The sequence below is a fragment of the Juglans microcarpa x Juglans regia genome, chromosome 5D, assembly GCF_004785595.1.
Source record: "Juglans microcarpa x Juglans regia isolate MS1-56 chromosome 5D, Jm3101_v1.0, whole genome shotgun sequence".
In the NCBI taxonomy this organism is placed as follows: domain Eukaryota; kingdom Viridiplantae; phylum Streptophyta; class Magnoliopsida; order Fagales; family Juglandaceae; genus Juglans; species Juglans microcarpa x Juglans regia.
The window spans coordinates 33556799-33567172 of NC_054602.1; the positions used below are offsets into that span (position 1 = coordinate 33556799).

Sequence of the window (10374 nt, forward strand, 5' to 3'; positions counted from 1 at the left end):
GTTTTGTGTCCTTGTACGTTAACAATTTATTGATCAATCTTACATACTCAATGAGATGTAATTCTATGTTACATGTAGAAAGTTACATTGTGTTTACTGTATGGTGAACTCATAATTATTTCATATTAGATATATATTGATAGAGTTGAAATAATTATACATAAAATCATTTTCTATGTTCTAAGCTATTACAACTTTAATATCAATACCTTTCTGTTGTAAATAATGAACATATTTTTTAATCAATTTGTACTATAATCTGCTTCTACAAAGGACTTTTATATTCTGTTAAAACTTTTTAATTTTTTTTTTCTTCCATCTGAACAAATGGCTCACGCGTTGAGTCACTACTAGTAATATATATCTATCTCTATTATATAAGAGCCTATCTCAAATGAACAGTAATGAACAGTACTTTTCTTGTTTTTCCGTGTGACATCCGTATAGCACGTATACTGCTTTTTATATTTTGTGTCCGTAAATGTCTTTTTATTATTTTAATATCTTTTATATATAGATGTATCAGTATATATTATTTTAATTATGAAAAAGGATGAATTATGTCAGTAAATGCTTGTATCAGTATAAAATGTCAGTAATTTTATATTCCCGGTATAAATTTTTTTATTATCTTCTTTAGTCAGTATATCATTTTAATTATGAAGAAAATTACTTGTGTCAGAATATATTTTAATTATGAGAAAAAAATTAATTTTATTAGAAATCTCTACACGCTTGTGTCAGTAGAAAGAAATTGCTTGTGTCAGTAGAAAGAAATTGCTTGTGTCAGTAGGAGAAAGAAATTACTTGTGTCAGTAGGAGAAAGAAATTACTTGTGTCAGTAGGTTGAATCAATACATGAATATAGATAATTATACTAATTTACATATTTAAATAATTAAAAATGATAAAAAAAAAAAATCGCCACAGAAGAAGGAAACATTAAAAAAATATTATAAAACAATCGGTCAAAATCTTCTGCCAAGACAAATATATTTGTCTCATACTCCAAATTGAGCTTCCCTACAAAATAAAATAAAATAAAATATATGTCAAATTTTTAATTTAAAAAAATACAACTGAGTGAATAAAAAAAACTGTAAAAAAAACATGTGCCGAACAAAAAATTCATATGCATACTTCATTTCAAGACTTTTTCTCCCTATCTGATTTGGAAGATTTTTTTTTTATCTCTGATTTGATGTCTGATTTGATTGGTTTTACAGCTTTTACTTACTTTACAGCAGTCTGATGGGTGATATGGGTGATAGATAAGAGGTCTGGAAAGAGGACGCCTAGAAAGAGAGAGAACATACTTTAAAAGATGATGTTGTGTTCATCTTTAGGAGAGTTCCTATTTTCATAGTGTTCTTTGTTTGGTTCCAGATATTGTTCCTCACTACAAGTAATTTTCTGAAAAATCCTGTATTTTTTACTTCTTCTCTAATACTCCATTTTTTTCTTTTACGTACTGATCATCTTTTCAACTTTTTTACCGTCTCTTCTCTTATTCTCTATTTTTTCCCTTTTACTGATTTTTAATATTTACTGCTGATTTTTACTGATGATTTCTTCTACTGATGATTTCTTTTCAGCTTCTTCTAAGGTGTTCTTACCAGCAGATTTCAAAAACTAAAATTTTCTGGTGTTTGATCATTGTAAGTGCATGATTGTTTAGTGTAATATTTTCTGTTAGTTATTTAGAGTAAATATTTTTTTACTTCCATGTTTTTTGTTCATTGGTTACTGTCATGCTTAGTATTTTCTTTGGGTTACTGATTTGTTTTCAGGTCTTGTTGATTGAAAACTTTTAGTGCTGGACATTTCTGATTCTTATCTTTGTAAGTGTATAATATTTTTATTTTGTATTTATTTTTCCCCTTTTTCATTTATTGTTTTTCTCTTTTTCGCTTTGTTGATATTTTGTTAGAGAAAACTATTGTATTCAAACAGAATATACAATAATAGAGATAAAGAAAAGCCTTCAAAAAATCATATGTTGTATATTTTTATTCTATTTTTAATTTATTATTTTTCTATTTGATACTGTGTTTCTAGCTTCGTTAGTCTTGTGTTTAAAGACACTATACCATGTTCAAAAAACCAAACACAATATTAAATATACATAACCGAAAAGAAACTATGAATGCACTTCAAAAAAAATTGGCAGACAAGTAAAAATAAAAGAAATGCTTCTGAAATCCCTATATACAAAAGAGGTTATGTAATAATCTTATTTACAAGAGGTAACCTTATTTACAATATATAGTGAGAAATCAAACAAAAATTACTACAAAAATACAAACAAAAAAAAAAATACTTTAGAGCAAACTGGTTTGGTTCAAACCCAACACTTAACAGAAGAAAAAAATACACACAGTAACCAATCTACAGAAACCAACACCATAAACAACTAGGCATGAGAGAAGAAAAAAAAATCCATTCAGCATCCAATAAACGTGATATGGAAAGAACATCTTAAACAAATTATTTCCTTGTTTAATACAGAATACAGAATTGTCAAGCTATCTACATTTAGGGGAATTAAGACTACAAAATTGTCAAGCTATTTACATTTAGGAGAATTAAGATTTCAACAGGTTTGTTTAAACGTACTTTCAAATAGCTTTTCAGTAATTTAACCTAAATGAAGTGACGGCTAAACAAGTACAAAAAAAGTGAAGATTCCCAAAAGGCAATGTTGTTCCAAAGTGTATATTCAAGAAATAAGATAGCAAATTGTATAAAATGGAAAAAATTAAATACAAAACTAATAATGTAGTACTTTACCTCATCTCTGGGGGAACAAACTGCAAGCAAAGGCTTGATGAATACTCTGCTTGGTCCCGTTGCTAACCAAAACCTGATCAGGCGTGTAAGAGATCACACTCTCCTCTGCACAAACACAATTTTCCGTTAGACTACCCCAACTCAGAAAATGAACCCAATCCCATCAACGTGACCAATTACAACAACAACAAAAAAAAAAAAGTTAAAAAATTCTTTCAGATCTACTCAAATTTATAAGGAATGAAAATGGTTTCTTCATTCTCTAACACCGAAAAAAAAGATATCTACTCAAATATATAAGGAATGAAAATGGTTTCTTCATTCTCTAACACCGAAAAAAAAAATAATCTCCACATATGAAAAACAAAATAACCCTATAGGAAAGCACAACAAAATTAGTGAAAGAAAAAAAATAAAGATCAAGCGAAAAAAAAAAATAACACTAAGATCTGAACAAGATCTGTTCAAATATATGAAGATCTGTTCAGATTACAACAAAAAAAGTTGGAAAAAAAATTCTTTCAGATCTACTGAAGAAAAAAAATCTTTCAAGTAGATCTGTAGGTAAAGGGTTTCTTCATTTGCCTACACCGAAAAAAAAAAAATCTCCACATATATGAAAAACAAAATAACCCGATAGTAAAGCACAAAAAAATAAGTGAAAGAGACAAAAAAATAAAGATCAAGAGAAAAATAATAATAAGAACACTAAAATCTGAAAATAGATCTATAGAAAATATGAACAGCTTGAACAGCTTTAAAGATGTTCGGATCTATAGAAAATATATCAATAAAACGAGTTAAAAAAATCCACTTGATCTTTAGAACACTTATGATCTGAAAATAATAAGAACACTTGATCTTTCACATCTTTAAAGCTGTTCATATCTATAGAAAAAAAAATAGAAATAAAACATGTTAAAAAAATCCAAATCAACTTAGATCTGTAGGAAATATCTCTTTATTTACCTGCAGATCCACGATGGAAACAAAAATATAGACAACTGCAAATAGCAAATGTGGCCAAAAATATGAGAAGTGAGAGTGGGCTTACGGGAGGTAGATAGAGAGATAGAGACGGGAAGATGAAAAAAAGTAAGAAAAAGAAAGAAAGAAGAAAGAGTGAGCGAGAGTGAGGGAGATGAGAAGATTATTTAATAGAAATCGAGAGAGATATCAGACAGCAAGAAATATATGAGAGAAAGAGAAGAATAAAAGTGAAAAAAAGAAATAAAAGAATGTGAGTGAGAGTGAGAGAGAGAGAGAGAGACGGAAAAGGATGTAGAAGATATGCTTAATGCCTGAATATGTTATAAATGCTTTTATGAATTGTACTTGTTAAAGTCATTTCTCACTCAAACATTATGTCAGCCATTACTTCTTGTTTGTCACGTGATATGTACTTAAAGTCATTTCCCGCCTAAATAATATGTCGGTCATTGCTTCTTGTGAATATATACTTGTTTGATTTCTCTTTCACTAATAATACATGTCATTTTATGTCAGTCATTGCTTGTCACGTGATTTTATTTATTTAACTGGTATAATTATCGTCTAACTTGTTAATTGTAATTCTCATGATAATAATATTATATTATTATTAATTAATTTAAAAATTAGAGTGTGTCTTCAGTCAATCATCTAACTGATACCATTAATAAAAACAGCAATAGTGACAACTCCAAATCATTATAATTGAATGGTGGGAAGTAATTTATGTTAGAATCAAATCAACGGCTTGAAAATAAATATTATAGTGTTTAAATAACGTCTCATTTGAATTTAAAACTCACCTTAACTCATCTCAATTAATTTCATTTCATCGATATAAATTTATATATAAAATATAATAAACAATTCAATTTTTTTAAATCTTAAAATAATTTTTTATAAAATATACTAAAAAATAGATAAATATGAAATTTACACAAAAAAATTATTTTTTAATTATAAACTCATTCTTTTTTTAAAAATGTACGTTGAGGTTCATATCACATGGTCCAGTGAGTTAAGAAGCATCATGATTATGCTTGCCACGTGATTTTATTTATTTAACCGGTATAGTTAATCTTAAATCTATTATGGTTTTAAAAATATATATATATAGTTACAATGTATTTTAAATTATTTACTTTGAATAATATTATATATATATATATATCAGATTGACACATAAACCCAAGTCTAACGGTGAAGATTTAAAATTCTAAAATTATTTATATATATATATTATTATGTAGGAGAGAGGGAAGATATATGGGAAATCGTGAATATGAGATCCAATGACAGCTGCAACTGACATATCACGTTTCTCTTAACTTTTTTGACCTTTTTCTTCACCTCTTCTTTTTTTTTTAAATATTATTATTGTTTGAATAAGTTCAAAAGTAAAAATAAAAAATAAAAAATAAAAAGAATCTGCTGAACCACCACAAAATCGACACTTCGGCTAGGTCAAGGTGACCATCTTTTCGATTACTCTCTTGATCATCTTTTAGAGATAGAGGCAATTCGATATTTATTTACCGGTGATAAAACGGAAATTTATGAAAATAATAATTATATTTAAAGGTCTTCATATAACTTAAATGCATATTCATATTTTGGTTAGGTATGAGTAAAATCTTTTACATTAGATTAGTCAAACTACTAAACCTAAACATATGAGTTCCAGAATGTGCAAGTTCCATGCACTTTTGGAAAAAAAGTTAGAGTTCATTATTATAAAAATAATTTTTTTATGTGAGTCTCAAATTTATCTAATTTTTTTAAATGAAATATTATGCGAAATTTACACGTCCTAAGACTATTTCTACCATGCATCACTCATCTAACATTCGTCTTTTAAAAATGTAAACATAATAATATTACTATTATGATATAACTAACTGTTCAATTAGAAAGCATATCCGATACTTTTAGCTCGGATTACAGGCCTACTACATATGTCATCTCAAAATCAACTTAACGAAACGAACACAACTTAGTGAAAATGTGAAAATAAAAAATACAATAATACAACAAAAAAAAATCATAACATTTTTGCTAATATTATAATTTTCTTTCTAATAATAGGTTTTACCCATCCAAAAATTAAATGAAAAAAATTGCAAAAAAATGAAAAAATGCGAGTAAAACCTTTAGATCTAAATAAAGATAAAAAAATGAATAACAAAAATACACAAACGGCACTTCGAAGACCAATGAAAAAATATATCGCATCTAGATCCTGATTCATATGCAAAAATGAACAATGAAAATACAACAAAATGAAAATATATCCCAAATCCAAATGGAAATGCAAAACGAATAAAGATACCAGAAAACCTTCAAATCCAGATCGAAATGCAAAAATGGACAAGAAAAATACAACAAGATGGGAAAAAATCTCGAATAAATAGGAACCGAAACCACATAAATCTCGAATAAATAGGAACCTAAACGACATACACAGATGGCACTTCAAAGACCAACGATGTTATATGTGTGTGTGTGTGTGTATGTGTGTGTGTTTGTGTGTATACAATGCAATCAAAACTTACAATGTCTTTTGTGTCTAAACAGGAATTCAGCGTTATGGTAAACCAGACATTTTTTTAACAATGACATGCAATCCAAATTGACAATAAATTTCAAATGAATTATGCCTACATGAGGAGAGTCAAAATTGACCTGATTTAGTTGCTCGGGTCTTTCGTGCAAAATTAGAAGAATTAAATGATCAATTATTCAAGCAACAGATATTTGGAAAAGTTTCAGCATATGTTTATGTTATTGAGCACCAAAAAAGAGGCCTTCCACATGCTCATTTTTTAATTATATTACAAAGAGATTGGAAACTCTATGCGCCTGAATCTTTTGATGAGATTGTATCGGCAGAAATAACTGATAAAAATACGAATTTGCACTTGCATAACGCCGTTGTCAAGCATATGATACATGGACCATGTGGAATGTTGAATCCAACAAATGTTTGCATGAAAAAAAATGGTTATTGCAAAAGCCATTATCCAAAAAATTTTGCATCAAGTACAACTGTTGGAAATGATTGCTTCCCAATATATAGGCGTTCTGACAATGGAATAACTGTCAAAGTGAGAGGTCATAATTTGGATAACCGTTGGGTCGTTCCATATAATCCGTATTTGCTTGCAACATTTGACTGTCACATTAACGTCGAGATTTGTTCTACTATAAAAGCAGTCAAATATCTTTATAAGTACATTTACAAAGGGCATGATCGTGTTGCTTTCAATTTAGTTTCTGAACAAAATAATCAACAAATTGATGAAATCCAACAATTCCAATCAGCCCGATGGATTGCTCCGCCTGAAGCTATGTGGAGAATATATGGCTTCGTTGTTAATGAAATGTACCCAGCAGTATATAGCTTACATTTACATCTTGAGGATCAACACCAAGTAACTTTTCGAGCAAATGAAGACTTAATCAATGTTCTCAACTCTGATCGGTCTGTAAAATCGATGTTAACAGAATTCTTTGCATTAAATCGAGTGGATGAGAATGCCAGGACATTGTTGTACAAAGAATTTGCAGAATTCTATGTTTGGAGCCAACAATACAAAAAGTGGACTTGTCGAAAAAAAAAACTGTTATAGGTCGAATTATTACAGCAAATCCATTTGAAGGTGAGAGGTATTATCTGCGAATATTGCTAAATCATGTAAGAGAACCTTTGTCATTTGAAAATCTTAGGACAGTTGATGGTATTGTGGCTCCAACTTTTCGTGAGGCAGCAACTATGCATGGTTTGCTATAGAGAGACAGTGGTTTAGAAGATTGTTTACAAGAAGCATCTCTATATCAAATGCCGTCCAGTTTGAGACAGCTATTTGCAACTATATTGGTTTATTGTAATCCAACCAATCCGAGAGAGCTTTGCGAACGTTTTGAGTAAGATATGTCAATTGATTTTAGGTCAACTGAAGATTCTATGTTGACTGTAAGAATGCAAGTTTTGCGCTCAATCTCTTTTACACTTGAATCAATGGGGAAAGACATTAATTCATTTCATCTTCTTGATGACGACATTTGTTTTGATGAAGACCAATTCGAATCTAGGGAAATCGATGATGAATTGGCTATTGAAATTCCAGAAGAAGATACTGCTACATCAGAAATCCTTAATAGTGAACAGCGACATGTCTATAATTCAGTTTTGGAAAATATTTTTTTCAAACAAAACTGCTACATTCTTTGTTGATGGCCCTGGTGGGACATGGAAGACATTCCCGTACAAGGCACTTCTCGCTGCAGTAAGATCAAGAAAATTAGTGGCACTTGCAACTGCTTCATCTGGTGTTATTGTATCTATCCTTCCTGGAGGTCGAACAGCACACTCGCTCTTTAAGATTCTACTAGATACTAATGAACATAGCATGTGTTGTGTCAGTAAAAAAAGTGCCATTGCAAAGCTACTACGTGTAGCAAGGTTAATTATATGGGATGAGGCCCCTATGTCAAGAAAACAACACATCGAAGCATTAGATAAAATGTTACGAGACATTAATGATTCAGAGTTAACATTCGGTGGAAAAGTTGTCGTTTTTTGTGGAGATTTTCGCCAGGTTTTACCTGTGGTTCGTAAAGGAACAAGACAAGAACAGGTTGACGCCAGTTTGGTTTCTTCTTATTTGTGGCCTACATTAATCAAACTTCGTTTAACTGAAAATATGAGAGCAAGATTGGATCCAGTTTTTTCAGAATATGTGTTAGAATTAGGCAACGGAATGCCACCAATCACAATTGACGAAACTGTAAAAATTCCTAATGGCATGCTTGTTCCCTATGAAGATGACTGTACTTCTTTGGATCATTTAATAGATGTTGTTTTCCAAGATATTCATGAATATTCAATAAATATTTCAGCTATGATGAATCGGGCCATATTAACACCGAAGAACAATTATGTTGATGAAATAAATACATTACTGATTCATAGGTTTCCTGGTGAGCTTAGGCGATATTATAGCTTTGATGAAGCAATAGATGCATCTGAACAATCAGTTATGGAGGATTTTTTAAATACTCTAACCCCAAATGGACTTCCTCCTTATGAATTGTTACTAAAGATAAACTGTCGCATCATGTTGCTTAGAAACATTAACCCTTCAGAAGGACTATGCAACGGAACACGTCTAATTTGTCGGGCTTTTGATCGAAATGTAATTGATGCAGAAATCGCAGTTGGGCACCATAGCGGAAAAAGAGTCTTTATTCCAAGGATCTCATTCTTGCCAAATCTTGATAAAAATAGTGGTTTCTCATTCAAACGAACCCAGTTCCCTATCAGATTAAGTTTTGCAATGACTATAAATAAGTCACAAGGGCAAACATTGGATTTTGTTGGGATATATTTACCTCAACCTGTTTTCTCACATGGTCAATTATATGTGGCTTTATCAAGGGCTAAGACTGCATCTACAGTAAGGGTTTTAATACGGACAGTGTCGACTGAACGATCAGAAAAGACCTGCACAAAAAATATTGTCTATACAAAATTATTAAGATTAGCATGTTCAGATTAATGTTCTAAAGGTAATGATTCAATTGTATAATTTGAGTTTAACTACTTAAACAAAATTATGCATTTTATAGAATTCTTTTTTCTGTATGTTTAGTATTGTGTTCTTTATTTCTCATTGTAATTTTTTTTTAATTTAGTATTGGGTTACTATACTTACACATTTAATATTTTTGTATGTGAACAGTTTTAAAGATGCGGACAGTTTATACATCGATAAAAGATATCACTCCAAGTACAAGGAATTGGAAAATCAAAATGATCGTGGCAGACAAGTCACCCAAACGAACAGGCCAACGCTCACCAGTGAAGTACCAAAGCCTAACATTGATTGATCCAGAGGTATAATATTTATTTCTATCTATTGTCTTTTATTTTTTTGGTGTACTAACAACTGATAAATGATTTTGTTATTTTTGCATCATATTTATTAAGTTTTGTATTTTTATTTTTTTTTACTACTAATTTGTAAAAAATCTTAAAAATATTATTTTTTTAAAACCCAAAAATAATTTAAAATAAACGAAATTATTATACTCAATTATTTATTACAATATTTTTTTTGTAAATTATTTATTTCAATTTCTTATACTATACAGGGAAATCGAGTACAAGCAACAATGTTTGATAAAGATATAGACTCGCGAGATGATACTTTACATATTTTCCGGTCATATTACATCAGTAATGCATATGTAAGGCCACTGGATCCGAAGTATAGAATTGAAACACATGAATATCAATGGATCTTAAATTCCAAAACGATAATTGAGGAAGTTCCAAAGGATGAAGAACAATTGGAGGTACCAAAGTACCAACTCATTCCGTTCAATGAATTAGACGCTTACAAAGACTCAATTGCAGAAATAGGTAATTCACTCTTGATTTTAGAATATTTAATTATCAATATATTAAAAATTTAAATCTTATTTGTCAGATGTTTTAGCTGTTGCAATCAATATCAAGCCATGTAGAGAGATAACTTCAGTGCATGGACCAACAACTATTCAGGAAATATATGTCATTGATCAAAGGTAAAA

The 10374-nt window shown here is 29.8% G+C and overlaps 1 long non-coding RNA gene across 1 annotated transcript; it reads right to left on the reverse strand.

Moving 5' to 3' along the window:
• Positions 1-878: 878 nt before the first annotated feature.
• LOC121264590 lies at positions 879-4084 on the reverse strand. The gene is made up of 3 exons (XR_005940533.1): positions 3760-4084; positions 2791-2895; positions 879-1023 (listed from the first exon to the last, which is right to left on the reverse strand). It is a non-coding gene; the product is annotated as an uncharacterized LOC121264590 (long non-coding RNA).
• Positions 4085-10374: the final 6290 nt, after the last annotated feature.